The 27933-nt window shown below is 43.9% G+C and overlaps 1 protein-coding gene across 4 annotated transcripts in view; it reads left to right on the forward strand.

Moving 5' to 3' along the window:
* Window positions 1-1490: 1490 nt before the first annotated feature.
* The window catches only part of LOC144668356 (SHC-transforming protein 1-like), a 121007-nt gene continuing 94564 nt past the window's right edge, over window positions 1491-27933 (forward strand). For 2 of the 4 annotated variants that reach the window (XM_078530285.1, XM_078530288.1), the window contains exon 1: window positions 7914-8078. The gene's annotated coding sequence lies outside the window, so the exon portion shown is untranslated. Of the gene's footprint in view, window positions 1523-7913; window positions 8079-27933 lie in introns of those variants that run through there. The other 2 variants (XM_078530287.1, XM_078530286.1) reach the window with 2 other exon arrangements.

Raw genomic sequence — 27933 nt, forward strand, 5'->3', positions numbered from 1 at the left:
TTTTTGAAAAAGGCCATCCAATTAGTCCTAGTCCCCGCTCTTTCCCTACAACCCTGCAAATCTTTCCATTTCAATTTTATATCCAATTCCCACTGGAGATTCACTATTAAATCTGCTTCCACTGTCTTTCAGGGTGCATTTCAGGTTCAAATCTTCTCCCTGATCATCAATGTATTGTATTGCTGTGCCTGTAGCTGCAGGTGGATAATTTCTTCCACCACCTGCTCCGCCTTTTGGGGTATCTGGATAGCAAAGTTGTAAATTGTGCAGTAGCCTATGATAATCTTTGAATAAGCCTTGCGCGGGGTTGTGTGGTGGCCCTTACTGCCACTGGCAGATTTGTACCCCTGTGGTAGAGGCTATCTGCAGGTCATTTTCGAGCAAGTCACAACACTTTGTCTCTGCCCCTTTGTGAAGAGCAGTCTACAAAGACAACTTAGCTGGCACAGCCGAATCCAGGCTTATAGACTTTTAAAAAATTAATTCTGAGGAAGTGGTTATCACCGGCAAGGCCAACATTGATTGCCCATTCTTAGTTGCCCAACGAAGATGTTGGTGGGCCTTCTTGAATCATTGCAACTGGTTGATACAATTTGCTAGGCCACTCCAGAGGACAGTTAAGAGTCAACCACTTTGGAGCCAGGCCAAGTAAGGGCAGTGGGATTCCTTCCCTAAAGGACATTAGTGAATCAATTGGCTGAATAGGCAAGAGTACGGAAAGGCAATCCATCCCAGATGCAACTGAGCCTATCTCACAACACTTACTTCATCCACTTCTTCCTTCATTAAATAACAAATAAAGGAAGAATCCCCACTGGAAATGCCATCTATAGAGTTTTGATTGTAACAGTCATACATTTTGTTGGCAAAAGTCTGGGCCCTCCATTCATGGAATTGCATTCATGGAGTGAGCACAAAGTGCATACATGGCATGAGTTCAAAGTCATTCTACCAATGTTGCATCATCACTGGCGACTGGGAGAGCAATCGCCTCTAACTGGAATATTTAGACTTGTCCTATTGGAGTTCATTATGACTTTACACAGTAAAGAATTTATCTTGATCAATTATAAAACACAATTCATAGATTTAGTATTGTTGTAAATTAATGGACAGCTTGAGTGGTTACCATGAGCATATGAACATACGAATTAGGAACAGCTATAAGCCATTCAACCCCATAAGCCTGCTCCAGCATTTGATAGGATCATGGCTGATTTGATTGTGGACTGAATTCTACTCTCCTATCTACCCCCTGATACCCTTTGACACTCTTGTCAATTGAGAATCTATCTATACTACCTCAGGTATTAATGAGTAGTTGTGCCGAGCAATATATCTAGCAACATAAAAAGCAGTATTACTAATAGTTTTAAAATAAATTTCAAGATACTACTCCCACTACTTCCTTAGTTTCTGTTCACAACTCACTAAATAGTTATTGAACTCTAGTCAAGTTCCTCTTTTTCTCTGAGGGGTTACATGCAATCGTTTGGTCTAGCTGAAAAAATCACTTTTGCACGTAAGTACAGTTTATTTTTGAATAAGAATCTGAACTTGAGCCTAAGGTTTTGTCTTTTCACAATTAATGTACTTGATTGGGAGGCAAGCAGCTTTTCTCAAACTTTCAGCTTCCAACTAACGGCTGCCCTCCTGCAGCATACTATAGACACGGGTTCCATTTCATATTTTTCATATCTTCTCCACCAGATCCTGCAGCTTTTCTGGGTCTGATTTGCTAATGTAAGAGGGGACTTGTTGGCTTCACTTAGGCTGGTTAAGCTGCCCTTCACACCCACCATTTAGCTCAGTTTTCTTGATCTCAAGAACGATTAAGGGTGATTGTTTTTGATTTCAGCTAAAATAATACCAGGATTGGCAGAGTGGTGTGCCAATGAGTGCAAAATGAATACAGCTGCTGCTCAGAACTAAATGGATGATCCACTGAAAGCTAAGGGGAACTTCCTTTGCTTCCAGTCCAAATGAGCACACAAGCAGAAATAAAGCAAATGCCTCTGAATTTTGCAAAGTGTTCATTAAATTATTTCTGCATCAAATTTGGAATGTTAATAAGCCCCTTGCATGAAATGTGCATGAAGGCATCAGCTCACCAAATGAAGAAGAGCACTGAACTGCCACCCAGAAGCAGTCCAACAAGTGCCAGACGATGTGCTTATTCGAATACGCCAACAAGAGAGGATCCATCCATCACCCCTTGACATTCAATGGAATTACCGTCATTGAATCCCCCACGATCAACATCTTGGGGGTTACCATTGACCAGAAACTGAACTGGACTAGCCATATAAATACTGTGGCTACAAGAGCAGGTCAGAGGCTAGGAATCCTGTGATGAGTAACTCACCTCCTGACTCCCCAAATCCTGTCCACCATCTACAAGGCAGAGTTCAGGAGTGTGATGGAATACTCCTCACTTGCCTGGATAAGTGCAGCTCCTACAACACTCAAGAAGCTTGACACCGTCCAGTACAAAGCAGCCTGCTTGATTGGCACCACACCTACAAACTTTCACTCCCTCCACCACTGACGCACAGTAGCAGCAGTGTGTACCATCTACAAAATGCAGTGCAGGAATTCACCAAAGCTCCTTAGACAGCACCTTCCAAACCCACAACCACTACCATCTAGAAGGACAAGAGCAGCAGATTAATGGGAACACCACCTCCTGGAAGTTCCCCTCCAAGTCACTCACCATCTTGACTCAGAAATATATCGCCGTTCCTTCACTATCATTGGCTCAAAATCCTGGAACTTCCTTCCTAACAGCACTGTGGGTGTACCTACACCACATGGACTGCAGCGGTTCAAAAAGGCAGCTCACCACCACCTTCTCAAGGGCAACTAGGGATGGGCAATAAATGCTGGCCCAGCCAGCGAAGCCCACACCCCATGAATGAATTAAAAAAAACTCAAATTGAGATGGGCAGGGGGAGACAGGGCATTCTCTCCCAATTCTGCAGTCCCTCTCTGAATCCCTGACACATAGGACAGCAGAGCCAGGCCTTTAGTTTCATCTTTTACGTCAGCTCAGTGAGGTATTTAGCACTTTCATGCTCCTGCCCATTTGAAGCTTGCGTCGGTTACAGTTAAAGTACCTACCCTGCTTTGGTTTTTTTTCAAGGGTATCATTTGAGGAACCTCTCACCCAATAATGTAGCTGAGGTCTGGAATTCACCAAGTGGGAAGTCACAGAAGTAGTAGAATCTTTGTACCTCGCTCTTTCCTGGATCAGTACGTTAGCGTGTGCTGTGGCTGATGCCAGCACTTAGGTGCTATGAGTCAAGTAACAAAGACTCTATGCATGGTCAGCTGTGTGCCCCCAGGGTGGGCATCAAACATTCACAGGTCAGAATTGGCACAGCCAGTTATAGGGTGAAGCTCTTTCTGCACCCTCAATTGACTTTGAATATAAATAGGACATCATATCCCCTTAACTCATAGCGGGATAGGCATGTGTATTTACCCAGAAAACTAGGGAATGAGAATGTGCAGCTCCAAACATGTCAGCCGTTTATATGTACAATGAGAGCTACTTGACTTTTAGTTAATAAAAAATAGATTGTTCATAGAATTAATGATACTACTACTAACATATCCTGCCTATGGTACTACTCCTCTGATAGACTTCATTCATTGGTGTTACATTATGTCCAACATTTCAAATGTTGGTCAGCCCGCTGAATGAATCCTTCAGACTTTTTTCTTTATTCTTTCACGGAATGTGGGTGTCGCTGGCAAGGTCAGCACTTGTTGCCCATCCCTAATTGCCTTTGAACTGAGTGGCTTGTGAGGCCATTTCAGGGCACAGTTAAGAGTCACATGTAGGCCAGACCAGGTAAAATTGGCAGATTCCCTTCCCTAAAGGACATCAGTGAACCAGATGAGTTTTTTTAATGACAATCCACGGTGGTTTCAAGGTCACCATTGCTGAGATTAGCTTTCACTCCCAGATTTTTATTAACTGAATTCAAATTCCACCAGCTGCCTTGGTGGGATTTGAACCATTTGAAACCCATGGATGAGGCTTCGTTAAAAGTGCAAAGGCTGCCTGGTCTATTTGCCCACCTGCCAACCGAACAGGGCAGCGAAAAATTAATTATTAATAATTAATTAAATGATTGATTAAGGGCCTTAATAGGCCTTTTAATTGTTGGCGGGTGAGATGCCACCTCTCATGCTTGGCCGCTGAGCGAAATATTGCAAGCTTGCCCGACGTCATCGCGCACTATTTTACTCCTGTTTGAGTCAGGTGCGTGCCCGCCCAACGAGGGAAAAATTCTGCCCCTGGACTCTGTATCAACGATAGAAAAGAGCACTAGAGAAATTCCATCAGCAATGCCTGTGCCGCATCCTTTGTGTTCAATGGGAGGACCGTCAATCAAATGATATTTTCCTTCATGAAGCCTGCTCCACGAGCATTCTGGCAAAATAGCAAAATCAAATTCCACGGGACTGGACATTATGTCCAGGGGACTGGACATTATGTCCAGGTGACTGAAAAGCGTCTCCCCGGCCAAGTCCTGTTTTCTCAACTCTCAAATGGCCAATATATCAGGTGTAAGACTCTTAAATGGAGGGCACACTTCCTTCAAAGGTCCGGACCCCGTAATAAGTATCAATGACACGAAACAACTTTGGATATAATTTCTACTTTGTGTGGAAAACCTTTATTAACCTACTAAGCAATAGTATTTACTTACAAAGCCGGTTGCTTAGTAAGACCTGCATGCAGGAGCTTGTTCCCGGGTGGTCAGTCCGCTGAATGAATTCTTCCGCAAAACCTCCGGTGACTGACCAAGCCATGCTTTCTTGACTGCAACAACAATGTCCTTGTAGGCGCTGGCTTTATACCCCTTTCTGACCCTGATCCCTGAGATTGGGCATCTCTGGCTAGGCCAGCATTTATTGCTCATCCCTAGTTGCCCTTGAGAAGGTGGTGATGAGCTGCCTTCTTGAAACGCTGAAGTCCATGTAGTGTAGGTACACCCACAATGCTGTTAGCAAGGGAGTTCCAGGATTTTGACCCAGCAACAGTGAAGGAACAGTGATATAGTTCCAATATTTTGGGGGGGGAGTCAGGAGGTTAGTTACTCGCTGCAGGGTTCCTAGTCTCAGACCTGCTCTTGTAGCCATAGTATTTATATGGCTAGTCCAGTTCTGTTTCTGGTCAATAGTAACCCCTAGGATGTTGCTGGTGGGGGATTCAGCGATGGTAATGCCATTGAATGTCAAGGGGAGATGGTTAGATTCTTTAATGTTGGAGATAGCCATCAACTGGCACTTGTATGACCCAAATATTACATGCCATTTGTCAGCCCAGATATTGTCCAGGTCTTGCTGCATTTGGACATGAACTGCTTCAGTATCTGAGGAGTCGTGAATGGTGCTGAACATTGTGCAATCATCAGCGAACATCCCACTTCTGATCTTATGATGGAAGGAAGGTCATTGATGAAGCAGCTGAAGATGGTTGGGCCTAGGACACTACCCTGAGGAACTCCTGTAGTGATATCCTGGAGCTGAAATGATTGATCTGCAACAACCACAGCCATCTTCCTTTGTGCTAGGTATGACTCCAACCAGCGGGGAGTTTTCCTCCTGATTCCCATTGACTCCAGTTTTGCTGGGGCTCCTTGATGCCACACTCGGTCAAATGCTGCCTTGATGTCAAGGGCAGTCACTCTCATCTCACCTCGGGAGTTCAGCTCTTTTGTCCATGTTTGAACCAATGCTGTAATGAGGTTAGGAGCTGAGTGACCCTGGCAGAACCTGAACTGAGCATCAGTGAGCAGGTTACTTCTAAGCAAGTGCCACTTGGAAGCACTGTTGATGACCCCTCCATCACTTTGCAAATGATCGAGAGTAGACTGATGGGACATATTGACATATAAGGTAATACCTCGAATCGGGCCATCTGCCTTATCAATCCCACCATGGTCATGCAAGACCACCTGCATGTAGTAATTTCCTGCTTTCAGCAGGGGGGTGTATCCAGGTCCATACTGGCAATGGATGTAATATCTGCATCTTGATAAGGCAGGAAGAAAGCCATTCACACATATCCATGCAGAGAGGCAATTGTCCATATGAGAGCTGTTATAGAAAGAGTGTCTGGTGGTGAACCACAACCACGGTGACATGTCCTGACATGCCTGTGTGTGCATGTCCCCATTTAGTTGAAACCCTCTTTATTTTTAAAAAGTTCAATATGAACCTCAGTGACGATACCTCTGGTCAAAATTCTTCTTCCTTCATCCCAATGTCCTCCACACTCCATGTTCCCACCATCCGGTGTTGAGCTCTGCACACTGGTCTACACCACAACTTACATTTTACTCACAAACAGAAATACAAGACATATTAAAATGCCTCACAGCATAACAGGAATACACAAAATATCAAAATGTCTTACACAGGAGAGGACAAAGAAAATGCTTCAGAGACATTCTGAAGCTCACCCAGAAGTACAGCAGCGTTGACATTAATGGCTCGGAGGAGCCTACTACCAATCGTTCAAAATGGTGTCAATTTGTCCATCAAGCAGCATCATGCATTGACTCACAACTTCTTAATGATGAGGCAGAGCAGTGACAGAGAAGGAAAGGAAAGGAAGCAAATCCTGCACTCCAGATCCCATTACCTCATGGGACCTCCTGCCCCACGGAGCCAAAAGATATGTGGGTCGGGAATCAGCCTATTCAGTCATACAAAGACCCACGGCAGAAACTCGCAACCCTGAATAGACACTATCCTCAAGTTGAGGGACAGCCGACGATGTCAACAATGACGACAACCTCCAACGGTGGAGTGATTAAAATCTCGGATGCTCAAAATTGCTCAGAATCGGCGGGGCATAGTCTCAGAGGCTGGAAGAGATTAAAGAACTAGGGAGGGAGTGATTCCACGGAGGGAGTTGAAAACAACAATAAGGATTTTAAAATTGAGGTGTTGTTTAACAGGGAGTCAAAGCAGGCCAGCGAGCACAGAAGTGAGGGTGAATAGGACTTGGTATGAGTTACGACGTGGGCAGCACAGTTTTGGATGGCCGTGCATGGGCGATGGGAGGCTGGCTGGGAATGGGTTGGAATAGTCAAGTCTCATGGTCAAAGGCGTGGATGAGGGTTTCAGCTAGCGGTAAGCTGAGCCAGGGTAGGAGTTGGAAAATGTTACAGAGGTGAAAAATGACAGTCCTGTTGATGATGTGGATATGTGGTTGTGGGGGGTCCAAGGTCACTAGCAGTCTTGGTCCAGCCTCTATGCACTGGGAGCTGTGTGATGCTTGGGGTTTTGAACACCTCACATCCAGCGTCTGTGCATCTGGTGCTGATATTCTTGGGAGGACCTCAGTAGACCCAGTAGTAGTCTTCATTGCATGGTTGCAGCAACTCTCCGCTTGACCAATCACTTATCATTTTGGGGACCCCCTTGTCACTTGGGGGCCCTGTGCCACAGCACGACGTGTTTCATTGCAAATCCAATCTAGTCCTCATCGTCAAAAGCTGAGGCAGATCCCTGGGGGACCCCACTAGTCACATCCTGATAGTTGGAATACAATCCATAGTAGTCAGCAAACTTATCAACTGAGCCATTTAGGAACTCAAAAGAATACATATTTCACAAAGCTGAGATGTTTTCTCAGCTGCAGCTTTTGAAAAGTTTGCAAAACACATTTGATAAACAAGGGCCCACAACTGATGGTAAAGCCTGATATATATATATTTTTTACAATATGTATGAATTATACTGGATTTACTTTGGCAAAACCTGTATTTTTGTAGTTTGCAGGGTTTCTGAAGGAACTCACAAATTATTTCCTGTGCTTTACAGCTTAACGTGTCTTATTTTGCAAAAAATAGCAGGTTCCACATGGTTTCCTGATCCGTTACAGTATATTGCATGCAGCTGTATTGCTGCTAATAAATGTAGAGTACGCTTTGTTCAGTTACTTTCCTTCTGAATGTGATAAAAGTAAATATCCAAGACTGGGACTTAACAAAAATTCCAGCACGGCTAGCTCAGCATCTTATTTTTCTTACAGTGAAACTGATCCTTGTGAGGTAAGCCATAAATGTGTCATTTTTGAATTTGAGTTGAAACAGTTCCGTGATATTTATCCATACGGTTGCACAACAGAAGTAAAGCTTCTTTCTGTGTGTGGAAATCCAGCAGATGATCACAGCTTTTTGATGTTTCATTCCAATTTAGATCCCATCTACCAAAGATTTCTATTTTATGTTGCCCTTTGTTTTTTTGCAAAATGGATGTGTGCTGCAGCTCTGGCCACTATGCCACGTAGAATACAATGAATGGAATAGAATTAGCATTGAAGAGTTGGAGAAAGGGACCTCAAAATAAAAATAGATGCTTCTCTTTCAATGTGTGGAGAATGTGACAAAGTAACTGAGAGATTAATAGAGTGTTAGATATATAACTGGAACATGACAGCACATATCAAAAAACATTTTGCTAAGGTCTCAGGAAGTACGTGATATTTAAATTGCCTCCAGTTGTGGTCACAACTGCTGCAAAAAAGGACAAGCATTCATTGGAAGAATGGTCTCAAGTGTAAAGGGAATGAGATGTGATGAATCTCACATTCACAGTCTAGAGAGGAGGCAGGGGGATGTGGCAAACTGACAATACTGGATGGGAGTTTCACAATGCTGAGACAGTACATTATGAACTTGGACAATGACCTCAGCGGGCTCCATTACACCAGCCTGAATTTTGTAAAGTCTTTTTCTAAGAAGGGGGCAACTTCATTCAGGTGAATGAAATAAATGGTGCATTTGAATCACATAAAGTTAGTCTGCAGGTACGGCAAGTGATTAGGAAGGCAAATGGAACATTGGCGTTTATTGCAAGAGGAATGGAATATAAAAGTAGAGAAGTTTTGCTACAGCTGTACAGGGTGAGATCACATCTGGAGTACTGTGTGCAGTTTTGGTCTCCTTATTTAAAAAAAGATATAATTGCTTTAGAAGCAGTTCAGAGAAGGTTCACTGGACTCATTCCTGGAATGAAGGGGTTGTTTTATGAAGAAAGGTTGAACAGATTAGACCTATACCCATTGGAGTTTAGAAGAATGAGAGGTGATCCTATTGAAACATATAAGGTCTTGTAGGGCTTTGACAGGGTGGATACTCGGAGGAGACTAAAATCAGGGGACATAGATTATAATTAAGAGGGTTATCCTTTCAAGACAGTAATGAGGAGAAACTTTTTCTCCCAAAGGGTTGTTGGTGTGTGGAATTCTCTACCCCAGAAAGAACTTTATTTGAATTTGTTTAAAGCAGAGTTAGACATACTTTTGTTAGGCAAGGGAGTCAAGGGATATGAGGGGCAGACAGCAAAGTGGAGCTGAGACTACAGCCAGATCAGCCATAATCATATTGAATGGTGGAGCAGGTTCGAAGGGCCAAATGGACTATTCCTGCTCCTATGTTCCATTTATATCATCCACAATGACTATATAGGAAGGCACCTGTATCAGGCAAAAAATATCACTAACCATCCGTCATAATCATAGGCGTCAATTATAAAGATACTGCTTATGTTGTATTAAGCACACTGGCTATTTCGGGAAATCTTTCTCCTTTTAATAGATTTTCTAGCTTCAATAACTTCAGGTTTCTGTGCTCCATTGTTTTACTTTGTCTTTTGGTTTCTTCTCTAACTGTGCCACGTTGGTGCTCTCCTGTTCTCTTGGATAAAGGTCAGTGCTACAGTCCCACAAAGGCTGCCTCATGCCATCTGCCATTTGTTGCATCTTCCATCACTTACATTGGGCAAATTGTGCTAACACCAGCGCCCATGTTTGATAAGGCTGCACTGAAACTGTCACTTTTTTTTTAGATTCGTTCATAGGATGTGGGCTTCGCTGGCTGGGCCAGAATTTACTGCCCATCCTTAATTGCCCTTGAGGAGGTGGTGGTGAGCTGCCTTCTTGAACCTTTGTAGTCCATGTGGTGTAGGTACACCCACAGTGCTGTTAGGGAAGGGGTTCCAGAATTTTAACCCAGTGACAGTGAAGGAAGGGCAATATATTTCCAAGTCAGGATGATGGAGGGGAACTTCCAGGTGGTGGTGTTCCCATGCATCTGCTGCCCTTGTCCTTCTAGGTGGTAGAGTTCGCAGGTTTGGAAGGTGCTGTCGAAGGAGCCACGGTGAGTTGCTGCGGTGCAATTTGTGTATGGTACATACCGCTGCCACTGAGTGTCAGTGGTGGAGGGAGTGAATGTTTAAGGTGGTGGATGGGGTGCCAATGAAGCGGTCTGCTTTGTCCTGGATGGTGTTGAGCTTCTTGACTGGTGTTAGAGCTGCACTCACCCAGGCAAGTGGAGAGTATTCCATCACACTCCTGACTTGCACCTTGATGATGGTGGTCAGGCTTTGGGGAGTCAGGAGGTGAGTTATTTTCCATAGAATTCCCAGCCTCTGACCTACTCTTGTAGCCACAGTATTTATATGGCTAGTCCAGTTCTGTTGCTGGTCAATGGTATCCCCCAGGATGTTGATGGTAGTGGATTCAATGATGGTAATACCACTGAATGTCAAGAGGCGATGGTTAGATTCTCTCTTGCTGGAGTTGCACTTTGCCTGGCACTTGTATGGCACAAATGTTACATGCCACTTATGCCCAAGCCTAAATGTTGTCCAGGTCTTGCTGCATATTGACACGACTGCTTCAGTATCTGAGGAATCACAAATGATGCTGAACATTGTGTAATCTTCAGTGAACATCCCTGCTTCTGACCTTATGATGGGGGGAATGTCATTGATGAAACAGCCAAACATGTTTGGACCGAGGACACTACCCTGAGGAACTCCTGCAGTGATGTCCTGGAACTGAGATAACTGACCTCCAACAACCACAATCATCTTCCTTTATGCTAAGTATGACTCCAAACAGTGGACAGTTTCCCACCCTGATTTCCATTGACTCTAGTTTTGCTAGGGCACCCTGATGCCCCACTTGGTCAAATGCTGCCTTGGTGTCAAGAGCAGTCACTCTCACCTCACCTCTGGAGTTCAGCTCTTTTGTCCATGTTTAGATCAAGGCTGTTATGAGGTTAGGACCTGAGTGACCCTGGTGGAACTCAAACTGAGAGTCAGTGAGCAAGTTATTGCTGAGTAAGAGCCACTTGACAGCACTGTCGATGACACTTTCCATCACTTTACTAATGATCGAGAGTAGACAGATGGGGCAATATTTGGGCAGTTTGGATTTGTCCTGCTTTTTGTGGACAGGATATACATGGGCAATTTTCTACATTGACATTAGATGCCAGTGTTGTAGTTGTACTGGAACAGCTTGGCTAGGGGTACGGCAAGTTCTGGAGCACAAGTCTTCAATACTATTGCCGGAATATTGCCAGGGCCGATAGCCTTTGCAGCATCCAGTGCCTTCAGCCTTTTTTTGTTATTCATTCATGGGGTGTGGGCTTCACTGGCTGGGCCAGCATTTATTGCCCATCCCTAGCTGCCCTTGAGAAGGTGGTGATGAGCTGCCTTCTTGAACCGGTGCAGTCCATGTGGTGTAGGTACACCCACAGTGCTGTTAGGGAGGGAGTTCCAGGATTTTGACCCAGTGACAGTGAAGGAACAGCAATATATTTCCAAGCCAGGATGGTGAGTGACTTGGAGGACAATGTCTAGATGGTGGTTTTCCCTTCTATCTGTTGCCCTTGTCCTTCTAGATGGTAGTGGTTGTGGGTTTGGAAGGTTCTTTGGTGAATTCCTGCAGCGTATCTTGTAGATGTTACACACTGCTGCTACTGTGCATCGGTGGTAGACGGAATGAATGCTTGTGAATGTGGTGCCAATCAAGTGGGATGCTTTGTCCTGGATGGTGTCAAGCTTCTTGAGTGTTGTGGGAGCTGCACTCATCCAGGCAAGTGGGGAGTATTCCATCATACTCCTGACTTGTGCCTTGTAGATGGTGAACAGGCTTTGGGCAGTCAGGAGGTGAATTACTCATCGCAGGATTCCCAGCCTCTGACCTGCTCTTGTAGCCCCAGTATTTATATGGCTAGTCCAGTTCAGTTTCTGATCAATGGTAACCTCCAGGATGTTGATAGTGAAGGATTCAGGGATGGTAATGATATTGGACATCAAGGGGTGATGGTTGGATTCTCTCTTGTTGGAGATGGTCATTGCCTGGCACTTGTCTGGCGCGAATGTTACTTGCCACTTGTGAGCCCAAGCCTGAATATTGTCCAGGTCTTGCTGCATTTGGACATGGACTGCTTCAGTACTTGAGGAGCTACAAATGGTGCTGAACATTGTGCAATCATCAGCGAACATCCCCAATTCTGACTTTATGAAGGAAGATCATTGATGAAGCAGCTGAAGATGGTTGGACCGAGGACACTACCCTGAGGAACTCCTGCAGTGATGTCCTGGAGCTGAGATGACTGACTTCCAACAACAGCCACAACCATCTTCCTTTGTGCTAGGTATGACTCCAACGAGCAGAGAGCTCCCCCCACCCTGATTCCCATTGATTCCAGTTTTGCTAGGGCTCCTTGATGCCACACTTGGTCAAATGCAGCATTGGTGTCAAGGGCTGTGACTCTCACCTCACCTCGGGAGCTCAGCTCTTTTGTCCATGTTTGAACCAAGGCTGTAATGAGGTCAGGAGCTGAGTGGCCCTGGCGGAACTCAAACTGGGTGTGAGTGAGCAGGTTATTTCTAACCAAGTGCTGCTTGATAGCACTGTTGATGACACCATCCATTACTTTACCGATGATCGAGTATAGACTGATGGGGCGGTAATTGCCTGAGTTGGATTTGTCCTGCTTTTTGTGTACAGGACATACCTGGGCAATTTTCCACATAGTTGGGTGGATGTCAGTGTTGTAGCTGTACTGGAACAGCTTGGCTAGGTGTGCGGAAAGTTCTAGAGCACAAGTCTTCAGTATTATTGCCAGAATATTTTCAGGGCCCATAGCCTTTGCTATATCCAGTGCCTTCAGCCGTTTCTTGATATCATGTGGAGTGAATTGAATTAGCTGAAAACTGGCGTCTGTGATGCTGGGGACCTCTGGAGGAGGACAAGATGGGTCATCTGCTTTGCACTTCTGGTTGGAAGATTGTTGCAAATGTTTCAGCCTTATCTTTTGCACTGATGTGCTGGGCTCCCGCATCATTGAGGGTGGAGATATTTGTGGACCCTCCTCCTCCAGTGAGTTGTTTAACTGTCCACCACCATTCACGACTGGATGTGGCAGGACTGCAGAGCTTAGATCTGATCCATTGGTTGTGGGATTGCTTAGTCCTGTCTATCACTTGCTGCTTATGCTGTTTGGCAAGCAAGTAGTCCTGTGTTATGGTTTCACCAGGTTGAGACCTCATTTTTAGGTATGCCTGGTGCTGCTCCTGGCATGTCCTCCTGCACTCTTCATTGATCCAGGGTTGATCCCCTGGCTTGATGGTAATGGTAGAGTGGGGGATATGCCAAGCCATGAGATTTAAGTTTGTGTTGGAGTACAATTCTGCTGCTGCTGATGCCCAAGGCGCCTCATGGATGCCCAGTCCTGAGTTGCTAGACCTGTTCAAAATCTATCCCATTTCTCACGGTGGTGGGGCCACACAACACGATGTAGGGCATTCTCAATGTGAAGGCGGGACTTCGTCTCCACAAGGACTGTGCTGTGGTCACTCCTACAACTACTGTCATGGACAGATGCATCTGGTTGGATGCATCTGGCAGGTTGATGAGGATGAGGTTAAGTATGTTTATCCCTCTTGTTGGTTATCTCACTGCCTGCCGCAGACCCAGTTTAACAGCTATGTCCTTTAGATCTTGGCCAGCTCAGTCAGTAGTGGTGCTGCCAAGCCACTCTTAGTGATGGACATTGAAGTCCCCCACCCAGAGTACATTCTGCACCCTTGCCACCTTCAGTGCTTCCTCCAAGTGGTATGCGGTATGGAAAAGTAACGATTCACCAGCTGAGGGGAGATGGTAGGCGGTAACCAGCTGGAGGTTTCCTTGTCCACATGATGCCCTGAGACTTCATGGGGTCCAAGGTCGATGTTGAGGACTCCCGCCTGGCTGTATACCACTGTGCCACCACCTCTGCTGGGCCTGTCCCGTCGGTGGTACAGGACATATCCAGGGATGGCAATGGTGGTGTCTGGGACAGATTTGATTCTGTGAGTATGACTATGTCAGGCTGCTGCTTGTCTAGTCCATGGGACAGCTGCCCCAATTTTGGCACAAGCCCCGGGATGTTAGTAAGGAGGACTTCGGAGTGTCAGCTTGGCCGAGTGTGCCATTTTCACCTCCGGTGCCTAGGTCGATGTTGGGTGCTTCATCCATTTTCACTCCTTTTAGACGTCTTAACAGTTTGATACAACTGAGTGGCTTGCTAGGCCAGTTCAGAGGCCACTTAAGAGTCAACCACATTGCTGTGGGTGTAGAGTGACGTGTAGGCCAGGCCAGGTGAGGATGGCAGATTTCCTTCCCTAAAGGGCATTTGTGAACCAGATGCATTTTTACGACAATTGTTTTGTGGTCACCATTAGACTAGCTTCTAATTCCAGATTTATTAAACGAATTTAAATTCCACCAGCCCAGAGCATTCGGGCCTCTGAATCCAGTGACATTACCACTATGCCACCACCTCCCCTGAAAAGTGAAGCCTTTATTTACAAGTTGCTAAGTGTTTGGGATAATTTGCCAGGTATAGTAATAGAGAGAAAAGTTCAAAATGCCAAGGTGTGTGTGATTTGGGATACTTGAGGGATCCAATATGATAAATCGAATGGCCATTTTCCTGTCCGTGGCTGTTCTTATACAGCCACGTAAGGAGTAAATCATTTGTATGCATCTACTAGCAATCTTTGGGATTTGGACCATATCAATAAAAGTAATGAACATTTCCTTTAAAAAAAAACTTCCAGGGTGCAAGTTTCTAGTACCAGAAGGCTATAGCCAGCATCCTGAAACAAACTGGTGTAGGTGCCGGTATTTTTATACAGTCCTGTGATTTTATGGTTTTTAAAAATTGGCAATTAGATCTACAAGCCTTTGAGTTTGCGGCACTGTCTCCCATGTGCAAGTTCAAACCTGTTTCTGGTTATTTTGCTGCAGCTTCGCTTTTGTGCTAATCCTATATTGTTTGCAGAAAACCTAACTGATACCATACAATTGTCAAACAAATGTGACAGTTCAAAGAACAGGAGCCAAGAATCTAACCTGTGACACCCTGGCAACAAACCCTGACACCAGCAAACCTTAGTTACACACTCACCCATACACGCACACAGTCACACACCACAATCACACACAGTTTCATACACAGTCACACATACACATACACACAGTTTCATACAGTCACATATACACACACATATACACACACAGTCACACGCTCAATCATGCACACACACAGTCACACAGACAGACACTCACTCATGCACACAGACACATACACACAGACACAATCACGCGCACGTACTCACGCACACGCAGTCACACACATACATCTACACACACACATACACACACACACTCATGCACACACACATTCACGCAGGCACACACACAGTCACACAGATACACTCACTCGCTTTTGCACATTCTTGAGTTTCAATTTGAGTTGATTTCCTTCATTACACTCTGTCACTTCTCTCTTTGGCTACTATTAGATGTGTTAGCTCTACTGCATCTGTACTGGAACAACTCCTGGTCTAGTGTCTTGACGGCTATTGCTGAATATACAGAAGAACAAAATATTGCATTGTAAAACAATAGGGTGTAGAAAGTTGCAGGAGATATTTGATGGACAGATTTTATATCTATGTTTTCTTTCCCTGCTGTTAATTTTCCTAAAAAAAAACTCTTAAATGAGTTTCACAATCTGTGCTAATGGAGGGCAAGCTGAGTTTAAAATGCTATAGCTGTCAGCTTTCTTCACTTTCAGGTTTGATTGAGAAACATCAAAGGCATGCACGAGCTGCTGTGACATTGGGTATGGTAACCAACCCTCCAAGGTCATGAAGCTAGAAATATGTAGGGACAATGATAGTGATGATGAGCTGTATTGGAGGGTGACTGTTAGATAACAATTCCTGTAGCTTGAATACTGGATAATTGAGTGGTGCAAATTGTCTTGTGATATTAGCATGAAAATTAGTTACTGGGTTTGTCTAAAATCCCCATGCTTGCTAACACAGGCTTTAACCTGTTTAGATACAAATATTTGTATGCCAATATTGAAGGCACAATTTCACCCAGTTGTTCCTCCTTTCCTTCTATATGTGCCCCACATGGTGTATTCGAGGCATATGGCAATGGTATAAGGTCCACATTTGGTATAAACGTAATGCACCCAAAAATTTTCATTTAACTTTCTGAGGGTCAGTAAGCATATTCTCCTGACTGGATGGAGACAGCATTAAAAAATAAACAATTAAAATAAAACTACCATTCTTTAAAAAATATTGTTCCGATGCCCTTCTTTCATAAAGGTACTGACCCATTCTGGTGTTCAGTCTGGTGGGCATTAGCCATCGTGCTCACAACAATGAAGGAACATCAGCAGGCTGAGGGAATTGACCTATGAGGAGAGATTGAGTAGACTAAGCCTACATTCTCTAGAATGAAGAAGAATAAGATGATCTCATTAAAAGATATCTAATTCTTAAGGGATTTGACAGGGTAGATGCTGGGCGGATGCTTCCCCTGGTTGGAAAGTCTAAAGCTAGGGGGTCACAGTCTCAGAATAAGGATTTGACCATTTAGGATTGAGACCACTCAAAGGGTTGTGAATTTTGGGAACTCCCTACCCTACCCCAGAGCTGTGGGTGCTCGTTGAATATAGTCAAGGCAGAGATTGATAAGTGTTTGGGTGTTAAAGGAACTAAGGATGGTGCGGGATGGTGGAGTGGAGGTGCAAGCTCGAAGGGCCAAATATTCTACCCCTGCTCCTATTTCCTATGTTCTTATGGAAAGTTAAAATAGCTCAAAGTTACAAAAGTTTCTGTTGAGGTAAATAGGATAAAATCTGTTTCTGCTGGTCAGTAACTTGAGGGCATACCAAAAAGAATGCAGAGAGAGATTAAGACCATTTTTTTAATGCAGCGGGTTGTAAGGACGTGGAAAGCCCTGTTAGAAACAATGTTGGAAGTAAAATCCATAATAACTTTAAAAGTGAAGTAAGTAAATAATTCTATAAGAAATGAAAAGATACGGGAAAAGATATGGAGTGCTGTCTGAACTGTAGTCTCCTCAATCCTGATTGTAGGTTTGCACCAGTGAAAGGGTTAATTCAGACCAGCAGGAAATGCCTTTATTATACACGACTGTGCGCCCCGTAGCGTTGTGAAGAGGCAAGAGTTTGATTCATGCACGGATGTGTTCAGATTGTCATTTGCAGTGAGCAGTCCACAGTGACTACAACCCTCAATATTGTGTCAGGGAGGTACACTGCGCTCACTAATTGATTAGCCACTGGCTGCTCAGGAAGTCACCAGAATGCTGAAGCTGCTAAAAATACTTGATGGCAAGTTTGCAATTATGCTTTAGGGGATTACTTTCCATACAGCGGGAAACAGAAGTCTGCTGAATTGGATATGGAATATCACGACTGTCAAATTTGGGCACCAGTTAGAATCAATGCACATTTTCCTTTCATTTGTTGTCTTGCTCCTCTATTTGCTCTTAATGGCCCTGTCTCCCTTTCTTCCTTCCTTTATTGATTAAATTTCATAAGAGTTTAAACTATTCAACATCATCTGTGTATGAAAGTGGTGTTGTAAATTTTCAGTGATGTCCTTATAGGCAGACTGTATTATACTGAATCAAATTAGATTATACCAATATTAAATTATTAAATTACAAAATTTACATGAATAACTCCATTTAGAAGAAACACAAGCAGCCTTAGTAAAATGCCACCTCCGCCTACGATCTCAATCTTTTACAAATAAAAAGATCAGCTACAGTTAGTAGTTCCCCTAAGTAAAAGTAACTAGGCATTCACATAATTTCTGCATATGTAGTTTGCCTGAGAATTTTAAATTTTTTTAAAAACTTGCCTAACTGAAAAGGGAATAAGTTGGAGTGATGGAAGTCCAAGGATCTCAAACGACTCAATAACTAGGACCCTGCTCTCCCTAAAGCAGTTGTTTTCCAGTTTTTTTCCCCCTGTGAATATTAACAGACAGCGGTAGATCACTTCCAAAATATTTACAGACCCAACTAGGGCTCCATGCAAGGATCCCTTTCTTTGTTTGCAAATGACTAGCATCAACTATCTGAAGAAAAGTACTCCTATCACTGCAGAATTTGCTTTATATGAATATAGATACAGAAACAAAAGTGACATCAGAGAATCAAAAAGTGCAAAATTCTGAAATAAATCCAAGCTTATGTGTACTCCAGGATTCTGTTACAAACCTCTTCATGCCCAGGAATCCCAGATTGAAAACTTATGGCCTAAAGAAAGCACAATATTCTCATTAGCAGATTATTTTGATTTCTGTTTGCTGTGCAAAAAATGGCTGCTGTGTTTGTCCATGTGACAACAATCACTGCTCTTCCAGTTAACCTTTGGTATGGGTTGGACCGTTCTGAAACATTTCTGAGAAAAGTTACAATGTAAATAGGGATCCTACTTCTGTTTGTGTGGACACACAGAAATGTTGGGCAGGAAGTGAGCAGCTGATCTATTGAGCCTGTTGTTACCTTAAGCAACGCGATTCACCAAACCCTCCCAACTCACCCCCGCACCTACAAGCGGACATATCATCTCCTGGGAAGGGCAAAAAAAGTTTAAAATTATAAGGGAGAAACAAATTTGGAAACTACCACCCTGATCCTCTCCAAAATGGTGCAGGAGACCACGTATTGGCCATTCTTGATATTACTTAGTATTCCACTACCTTTTTCATGCGGTGATCTCTGCCCCAACCAGCAACCAATCCCAATCTCTCTTCTTCCATAGCTCCATTATCCTCTGGGAAAACTCTGCTGCTGAAGTGTGTGTGGCAAAACAGAGCTTCAGTTACCTCCTTAACAGAGTTAGACATGAAGTGGCTGACTCCTGATATGACTGTTAATATCTGAAAGAACCCTGATATAAAGCTTGATGCAGCAGCAACCTTCTCTGTTACTGATAACATAGAGAAAAGCTGTTGATTGTCCATGCAGGTCCTTGGATGGACTGTGGGCAGCAAATTTTGTTCACGCCGCTTTGAAAATTCCTTTTATGAATCTCTTCAATTTAGTTTCCAATCTGTCTTGATCACTGACACTAAGTCAAGGAAATTCTCTGTGACTGTGGTCATGGCCCATTATCTATCCTCAAACTCCCCACCCTGTGTGCCATAGTTGACCACTCCATCCTTTCCCACCATCTCTCCTCAGACATCCACCTCCAAAGAGACTGCTCGCAGTTCCATTCCTACTTGTTCTAACGGAACCAGCATATGTCCAGAAACGGTTTCTCCTCATGACCTTGCAGGAACATCTCCAGAATATCGTGTAGTTCTATCTTTGGTCCCCCTACTTTTCTTTATTTACATGCTCTCCTCCTAGAGACCTTATCTGTGGGCCTGGGATCAGCTTTCATGTACATGCTGATGACACCCAGCTTTGCCTCTCCACCACCACCACCACCACTTTGACCACTTGCGTGTTGTCAGACTGCCTATTTGACATTAGGTTGTGGGTGAGCCTTTGGGAAAACCAAATCTATACTATGTCTCACTCCAAATAAACTCCATTCCCTTGCCTCTGACATGTCCCCACTTCCCAGCTGTTTGTTTAAATTGAACCAGATTGTGCATATTTTCAGTGTCTTGTTTAACCATGAGCTGAGCTTCAAACAACATATCCTAGTCGTTGCTAAGACTTTCATTTACTTTTTGCTTTTGTGGCATTGCCCACCTCCACCCTACTCCATGGAGTGATGCATTTTGGCAATAGGATAGGGAGAGGAAATATAGAATAAATGCACAGGTCTCAACGATACGCAGGGACAGAGGGTCCTGGGGTTCATAGATCTTTGAAGGTGCCAAGACATAGCGAGAGGATAGTTAGCAAAGCATATGGGATTTTGGGCTTTATAGATAGAAATATTGAATACAAAAGCAGGGAAGTTATGCTGAACCTGTATAAAGCTCTGGTTAGGTCACAATTGAGTATTGTGTTTGGTTCTGGTCACCTTCACTTTGGGAAGGATGCAAGGCTCCTTGAGAGGGGGCAGAGGAGATTTACCAGAATGGTTCCAGGGATGAGGGATTTTAGCTGCAAGGTTAAGTTGGAGAAACTGAGGTTGTTCTCCTTGGAGCAAAGGAAGTTAAGGGAGACCTGATGGAGGAGTGGAAGATTATAGATAAGGTAGATAAAGAAAAGCTGATCCCATTAGCTGATGGTACACGAACTATGCGACTCAGATTTAAGGTTTTTGGCAAGGGGTACTAGGGATTGCGGGGGGCGTGGTGGAGGCAGGGAGTGCAGCGGTGGTGAATATGAGGAAGAACTTTTTATGCAGCAAGTGGCAATGACCTGGAACTCAGGAAATTGAATAGGCATTTGAAGGAAGTTAACCTGCAGGGCTACTGGAATGGAATGAGGGAATGGAACTGTGAATTGCTCTACAGAGAGTCAGCATGGACCCGATGGACCAAATGGCGGCATCCTGTGTTATGATTCTATGACTTTATGACCTCACCCCCAATACCATGGAAAACCTGAGTATTGCTGAAAAAAAAGAGACATTTTTTGTCGGCTTTTCATCTTGCACTCATCAAGACAATCCGCAAGAAAATGCCAATGTCTCTTTTTTCAGCAATACTCAAGCTCTGTATTACAAAACGATTATTTGTATACCATGGAAGCCCTTATCTATAATTGTTTTACCTTAAGCTTAACTTCTTCAAAGCCCTCAATTCTGGTCTCCTAAGTGTAATCTTAAACTCATGTAAAACTCTCCTCAACATTTACTCCTCTTGTTGCTACCATCACTGTTACTTTGTTTCCCAACTCACTAAGTTCAAAGTTCCTTCTTTGAAAATCGCTCTGTAGCTTCCTCCAGCACTACATTCCAACCCGCACCCTATTCCTTTTCAACTCTGGATGCCAGAATGTCCCTTCTCTTGTTACTGCTCAACCATGAAAAGGCTTTGTGATCTGAGGCCTACTACTGACATGTCACTAAAGCCTGTTGCCATACTATTTGTGTCCCCACTGTAGGGATTTAGACTCTATACTAAACCCCAGTGTAAGAAAATTCTTGTTGAGGAAGAACCTTGTTGGCAAAAGGGACAATCATTAACTCAGAATGCAAACTAGCAAGGTTTATTGGACAACAGAGATTAATACTTAACATTCCACTAGTCGAGGCACGGCATGATACATAAGTTCAATGCGTATTGGTCTGTCTTTCCATGGATCCCAGGATTTCTGGGGTCTCCTCTTCTTCCTAGTTCCTTGAAACTGGCCTCTTGACTCACAGCATCCTTCAATATTTTGATTTATCAACTTAACTCTAATATACCTACAAAAATCCTTTGCAGCTTTAAGACTTCAACTCTAGTAGATCCTTTTCCCTCTCTCTCTCTCTGATGGAGACAGTTTACAAACAAAGACTATTCACTTTCTCTTAAGGCAATCACCTTTAGCCCTAACACTGGATTCAAATACTGGTGTCTATACTGGATTCTTATGGCAATCCTCAACCTATGACAATTATGTTAGTCACTTCTGGGTTCTTACTGCAACTCCCAAACTATGACAATTATTCTCGACTGGCAATGTCCCATATAAGTACTAGCTTCCTAGCAAGTTCTCTACTACTAACTCCTAGCTTTCTCTCCTGACAAATGCCCCCAGCATGTGTCCTAAGGTGAATGCTACCCAGTGGCAAGTACAAAACCCCCAGTGATGCTTCCCTATTTTTATACCCTTATTGCAGGCAGCTTTTGCAACATCCAGCCCAAGAATATGCGCCTGTGTCAGCACAACAAACGATTTTTAACCAAATATTTGCAATTCTTGACCAATGGGAAGAGTGCTCCTGGTTTCCCCAGAACAATACCTGGTAATAACCATTCTACCTATGCTCTGGAACATCAAACTCCTCTGTCCCTGTTGTCCTGATCCATTGAAATATTAACCTTCTATAGTGACCTTTTCTGGGGTCTTAACAAGAAAAGAATTCGGTGTTTCTGTCACTGTTAATTCATGTTCATCCATTTTGGAGTAGGAGAAACTTACAATGGGACACCAAACAGAGTCAAATACTTGTTCTCGCTGACCTACACTGGTTCTCTGTCCTCCAAAGTATTACATGTTAAATTCTCACGTATACATCCTTTGCGACCTTGACTAACTCAATCTATACAAGCTCCTCAAGCCCTTATTATTCTCCTTGACCCTCCACTCTGCAAATTTTGGCCCGCTGAGCATCTGCCATGCCCCCTCACCCCATCTTTGGTAGCACAGCCTTCAGCCGCCTTGGCTTTGTCCTCCGGAACTTCCTCCCTAACCTGTCCACATCTCTCCACCTTTTAAAAAACCTCCTCCAAACCTGTCTTTTTGACAAAGTTTTCGGTTGTCTCTCCTAAACTTTCTTAATAAGCGATTTCTCTATCTATGTTTATCTGTGATGCACCTTGGAATACTTTTTTTACATTGCAGGCGCTCTATGAATTCCAGTTATTGTTGTTCAAAAGAAAGAGCCTTTTATGGACAACCAAAACCTTTTGCAGCCAATTTTGAAGTGTAGTCACTTTCGTACAGTAGAAAAAGCAGCATCCAATTTGCACACAGTGAGGTCCCACAATCAACAATGAGATAATGACCATTTTTGGTAACGTTAGTTGAGGGATAACTGTGAGGAGAACTTCCCCACTCTTCTTCAAAATAATGCTTTAGCAGCGTTTAGATCCACACCTGAGAGGGCAGTTGGGGTCTCAGTTTAATGTCTTATTCAAAGGACGGTATTTCTGACAATGCAGCATTCCTTCAGCGCTGCACTGAGGTGACAATCTATCATTTTGTACATAAGTTTGAACACAACCTTCTAACTCAAAGGCAAGAGCCGTGGCTGATACCTTATTTAGTTTAGTTGTTTCTATAAGAATTACATTACTCATGTCTGTTTTACTAGGAAGGAAAGTGTGGGCCTTTCCAACCAATGTTATTTTAAATAGATTGTTAACAGTGCTAAAATAACGCTGACTGAGAAATCTAGATTAATAAAAGGAATTCCCATATATAACCACAAGGTGGCATTTTAAACTTCCTGAAAATATTCAGCTAAATGATTATTGTAAGCGTGTTCAGAATGTGGCAGTGTAAATACTGCTTAAAACCAAATTCATAAGAAATATAGAAATTGGTCTCTCATGCATTCTAAGGCCTCAATGTAGGTCAGTGAGAACAACTATTTCACTCTGTTTAGTGTCCCATTGTACGTTTCTCCTACTCCAAAATGAATCACTTTTTCCTCAATAATAAAATATATACATTTATATACAGGACTGAAGGTGTTGTATCTGAACGCATGCAGTATACGAAATAAGGTAAATGAGCTTGTGGCGCAGATTGAAATTGGCAGGTATGATGTGGTGGGCATCACGAAGACATGGCTGCAAGGGGATCAGGACTGGGAGCTAAATATCCAAGGATATACATCCTATTGAAAAGATAGGCAGGTTGGCAGAGGGGGTGGGGTTGCTTTGTTAGTAAGATATGAAATTAAATCGATAGCAAGAAACGATGTGGGGTCAGATGATGTAGAATCTGTGTAGAGTTGAGGAACCGCAAAGTTAAAAAAACCATAATGGGAGTTATGTACAGGCCTCCGAACAGTAGTCAGGATGTGGGGCACAAGATACACCAGGAGATAGAAAAGGTGTGTAAGAAAGGCAAGGTTACAGTGATCATGGGGGATTTCAATATGCAGGTAGACTGGGAAAATCAGGTTGGTAGTGGATCCCAAGAAAAGGAATTTGTGGAATGTCTACGAGATGGCTTTTTGGAGCAGCTTGTGGTGGAGCCCACTAGGGAACAGGCAATTCTAGATTTAGTGATGTGTAATGAGACAGATTTGATAAGGGAGCTTAAGGTGAAGGAACCCTTAGGAGGAAGTGACCATAATATGATAGAATTTACCCTGCAATTTGAGAGGAAAAAGCTGGAATCAGATGTAACGGTATTACAGTTGAATAAAGGCAACTACAGAGGCATGAGGGAGGAGCTGGCCAGAATTGACTGGGAGATGAGCCTAGCAGGAAAGACAGTGGAACAGCAATGGCAGGAGTTTCTGGGAGTAATTTGGGAGACACAGCAAAAATTCATCCCTAGGCAGAAGAAGCATACTAAAGGGAGGACGAGGCAACTTTGGCTGACAAGGGAAGTCAGGGACAGCATAAAAGCTAAAGAGAAAGCATACAATGCGGCGAAGAGCAGTGGGAAGCCAGGGGATTGGGAAGCCTACAAAGACCAACAAAGGACAACTAAAAAAGAAATAAGGAGGGAGAAGATTAAATATGAGGGTAAACTAGCCAGTAATATAAAAGGAGATTGCAAGAGTTTTTTTAGATATTTAAAGGATAAGAGAGAGGCAAAAGTGGACATTGGGCCGCTGGAAAATGACGCTGGAGAAGTAGTAGTGGGGAACAAAGAAATGGCGGAGGAACTGAATAGGTACTTTGCATCAGTCTTCACGGTGGAAGACATGAGCAACATCCCCAAAGTTCAAGAGAGTCGGGGGGGCAGAGGTGAGTATGGTGCCATTACCAGGGAGAAGGTGCTAGGAAAACTGAAAGGCCTGAAGGTGGATAAATCACCTGGACCAGATGAATTACACCCCAGAGTTCTGAAGGAGATAGCTGAAGAGATAGTGGAGGCGTTAGTGGTGATCTTTCAGGAATCACTGGAGTCAGGGAGAGTCCCAGAGGACTGGATAATCGCTAATGTAACCCCCCTGTTTAAGAAGGGAGTGAGGCAAAAGATGGGAAATTACAGGCCGATTAGCCTGACCTCGGTCGTTGGTAAGATTTTAGGGTCCATTATTAAGGATGAGATTTCAGAATACCTGGAAGTGCATGGTAAAATAGGGCAAAGTCAGCATGGTTTCATCAAGGGGAGGTCATGCCTGACAAATCTGTTAGAATTCTTTGAGCAGGTAACGAGTAGGTTAGACAAAGGAGAGCCAAAGGATGTTATCTACTTGGACTTCCAGAAGGCCTTTGACAAGGTGCCGCACAGGAGGCTGCTCATTAAGATAAGAGCCCATGGTGTTAGAGGCAAGGTACTAGCATGGATAGAAGATTGGCTGACTGGCAGGAGGCAGAGAGTGGGGATAAGGGGGTCCTTCTCAGGATGGCGGCCGGTGACTAGTGGAGTTCCACAGGGGTCAGTGTTGGGACCACAACTTTTCACTTTATACATTCATGATCTAGATGAAGGAACTGAGGGCATCCTGGCTAAGTTTGCAGATGATACAAAGATAGGTGGAGGGACAGGTAGTATTGAGGAGGCAGGGAGAAGGATTTGGACAGGTTAGGAGAATGGGCAAAGAAGTGGCAGATGGAATACAACGTGGGGAAGTGTGAGGTCATGCACTTTGGTAGGAAGAATAGAGGCATAGACTATTTTCTAAATGGGGAGAGAATTCAGAAACCTGGAGTGCAAAGGGACTTGGGAGTCCTAGTCCAGGATTCTCTTAAGGTTAACTTGTAGGTTGAGTCAGTAGTTATGAAGGCAAATGCAATGTTGGCATTTATTTCGAGAGGACTAGAATATCAAAGCAGGGATGTGCTGCTCAGGCTTTATAAGGCTCTGGTCAGACCACATTTAGAATATTGTGAGCAATTTTGGGTTCCAGATCTCAGGAAGGATGTGCTGGCCCTGGAGAGGGTCCAGAGGAGGTTCACGAGAATGATCCCAGGAATGAAAGGCTTAACATATGAGGAACGTTTGAGGACTCTGGGTCTATACTCGATGGAGTTTAGAAGGATGAGGGGGGATCTGATTGAAACTTACAGAATACTGAAAGACCTGGATAGAGTGGATGTGCGGAAGATGTTTCCATTAGTAGGAGAGACTAGGACCTGAGGGCACAGCCTCAGAGTAAAGGGAAGACCTTTTAGAAGAGAGATGAGGAGAAACTTCTTTAGCCAGAGAGTGGTGAATCTATGGAATTCATTGCCACAGAAGGCTGTGGAGGCCAGGTCATTGAGTGTATTTAAGACCGAGATAGATAGGTTCTTGATTGGTAAGGGGATCAAAGGTTACAGGGAGAAGGCGGGAGAATGGGGTTTAGAAACTTGTCAGCAATGATTGAATGACGGAGCAGACTCAATGGGCCGAATGGCCTAATTTCTGCTCCTGTGTCTTATGGTCTTATATTTTGGTATTCTATAAATTTAGATTTATAATTAGAAATTGTAAGGATGGAAATGTTATGCAAGCTTTAGTGAGTTGCAAAAAAGCAAATATTGAATTCCTACAAATTGCCAACATCTTGTTATCCGATTTCCACTGAGTGATCTTGGTCAATGGGTTTGGTTCCCAACCCACTTTTTGTCTTTGGACCTTCTGAACATGATCCACTCTATAGGGGTCATTTTTTGATTTGGCATTTCCGTGGGGAACTTTGTTCATTGGAGCATGTATTGGAAATTTGGGCTTGAACTGTGCAGTGTAATCTGAGTAATCAAGTTCAATGGTCAGGAAATCATGTGTGGCACTTGCTCAAGTTTCCAATTTGGGCTGTCCATCGGCAATAAGGCTCACTGTCACAGTGTGGAATTGGGAAATTACCCGCCAGCACGCATACTTGTAGTTATTTGTGCAACTGAACCACTGAATTATTCCCCTCAGGAGCCAGTTGGAATTCCCAGGATTTTAGGATGGTGAGGTTTCCCGTCCTTCCATCCAATGAGTGGGCAGAGAACACATCCCTGCTAACAAATGTTAATTGGATGGAGGTAGGATTTCCACCCATCACTCGGGAGGAAGTCCCCGCCCCCGAGGGCCGCCAGCCAACCAGATTAGCCAGCAGCTTTCTAGGCCCTGCAGCGCCAGAGGTTGTAGTGGGCAACACTGGAACTGCAAGCAGTCCCCACACTCTTAAGACCTGGGAGTCCAGGATCGGGTAAGTGTGGAGGCCTCAGGGCAGGTGGGGAGGTGAGGCCCCGGAGTGGGTGTGGGGGTGGTGGGTATTGGTGGAGAGGTCAGGGAGGTGGGAGTATCTGCAAGGGCCAGAACCTTTTGGGGGGAGGGACGCCCAATGTTAAAAAGAGGCTGCTGATGGAGAAGCTCCCCCCGACCCCCCCACCCTCCCCACCCAAGGCCTGAACATGGTTCATTTTCGGGCATCCCTCCTGCCCCTGAACTCCCTCCGCCAAGCCTAAAAATTGAGGTTAGGCGGGAAACTGCCCTTAAGTGGTCAATAATTGGCCACTTAAGGGCCTCAATTGGGGGAAGGGTGGGCAGGCCAGCCCAGGCCTCACCTGTTCAAGCGTAAAAATTGCGGGGAGGTCAGGGCGAGTGGGAATCTAGTGGGAAGGCCATCTGATAAATTTTATGGTTACTCCCTAGCCATAAACAGCAGGGGAACTTAAAATTCTGCCCTTAGTGGGATCTAAGACACTGCTTGTGTTTATATCTTTGAGATACAACACAAACATGGTCAACAGTAATACATGTGAAGTCATTTTGCTCTAAAACTGGTCACATTAACCTAATACAAATCTCTAACATTATGTCCTTCGAGGCCAAAAATTGGGGGATATTGTTCCTACGTGTCACTAGAAGAATAAAGGTACCTTAACCATTTGGCTTTGATATTCTAAAGCATATCAGTGTAAAATTTACAATTAATTGGAGAAGTAGTAACTATAGTATAATATGGTGCAGCTATGCTTAATGTGAGTGCTTTAGGGAAC

Source organism: Cetorhinus maximus, chromosome 26 (assembly GCF_964194155.1).
Source record: "Cetorhinus maximus chromosome 26, sCetMax3.hap1.1, whole genome shotgun sequence".
In the NCBI taxonomy this organism is placed as follows: Eukaryota; Metazoa; Chordata; class Chondrichthyes; order Lamniformes; family Cetorhinidae; genus Cetorhinus; species Cetorhinus maximus.